This window comes from Chiloscyllium punctatum, unplaced genomic scaffold (genome assembly GCF_047496795.1).
Source record: "Chiloscyllium punctatum isolate Juve2018m unplaced genomic scaffold, sChiPun1.3 scaffold_79, whole genome shotgun sequence".
Lineage (NCBI taxonomy): Eukaryota > Metazoa > Chordata > Chondrichthyes > Orectolobiformes > Hemiscylliidae > Chiloscyllium > Chiloscyllium punctatum.
The window spans coordinates 577,630-579,242 of NW_027309813.1; positions in this window are offsets into that span (position 1 = coordinate 577,630).

Here is a 1,613-nt window from a genome sequence, read left to right on the forward strand (position 1 = left end):
CACACCCAGGGAAGAGCAGACTGACCCCACTCTGTCACTGTAACACACCCACGGAAGAGCAGACTGACCTCACTCTGTCAATTTAACACCCCCAGGGAAGAGCAGACTGACCGCACTCTTTCAATGTAACACCCCCAGGGAAGAGCAGACTGACTCCACTCTGTCAATGTCAGACCCCCAGGGAAGAGCAGACTGACCCCACTCTGTAAATGTAACAGACCCAGGGAAGAGCAGACTGACCCCTATCTGTCAGTGTAACACACCCAGGGAAGGGCAGACTGACCCCCCTCTGTCAATGTAACACACCCAGGGAAGAGCAGACCGACCCCACTCTGTCAATGTAACACACCCAGGGAAGAGCAGACTGACCCCACTCTGTCAAGGTAACCCACCCTGGAAAGAGCAGACTGACCCCACTCTGTCAATGTAACACTACCAGGAAAGAGCAGACTGACCCCACTGTGTCAATGTAACACACCCAGGGAAGAGCAGACTGACCCCACTCTGTCAATGAAACTCACAAAGGGAAGAGCAGACTGACCCCACTCTGTTAATGTAACACACCCAGGGAAGAGCAAACTGATTCCACTCTGTCGATATAACACACCCAGGGAAGAGCAGACTCACCCCACTCTGTCAATGTAACCAACCCAGGGAAGAGCAGACTGACCCTTCTCTGTCAATGTATCACACCCAGGGAAGAGCAGACTGACCCCATTCTATCAAAGTAACACCCCCAGGGAAGAGCAGACTGACCCCACTCTGTCAATGTAACACACAGGGAAGAGCAGACTGACTCCACTCTGTCAATGTAACACACCCAGGGAAGAGCAGACTGACCCAACTCAGTCAATGTCACACACACATGGAAGAACAGACTGACCCCACTCTGTCAATGTAACACACTCTGTAAAGAGCAGACTGACCCCACTCTGTCAATGTAAAACACACAGGGAACGGCAGACCGACCCTACTCTGACAATGTAACACACCCAGGGAAGAGCAGACTGACCCTTCTCTGTGAATGCAACACATCCAGGGAAGGGCAGACTGACCCCATTCTGTTAATTTAACACCCCCAGGGAAGAGCAGACTGACCCCACTCTTTCAATGTAACACACACAGGGAAGTGCAGACTGACCCCACTCTGTTAATGTAACTCACCCAGGGAAGAGCAGACTGACACAACTCTGTCAATGTAACACACCCATGGAAGAACAGACTGACCCCACTATGTCAATGTAACACACCCTGTAAAGAGCAGACTGACCCCACTCTGTCAATGTAACACACACAGGGAAGAGCTGACTGACCCCACTCTGTCAATTTAACGCACCCAGGTTTGAGCACACTGACCCCACTCTGTCAACGTAACACACACAGGGAAGGGCCGACCAACCAAACTCTGTCAATGTAACACACCCTGTAAAGAGCAGACTGACCCCAGTCTGTCAATGTAACAGACCCAGGTTTGAGCACACTGACCCCACTCTGTCAACGTAACACACACAGGGAAGGGCAGACCAACCTAACTCTGTCAATGTAACACACCCTGCAAAGAGCAGACTGACCCCACTCTGTCAATGTAACACACCCAGGTTTGAGCACACTGA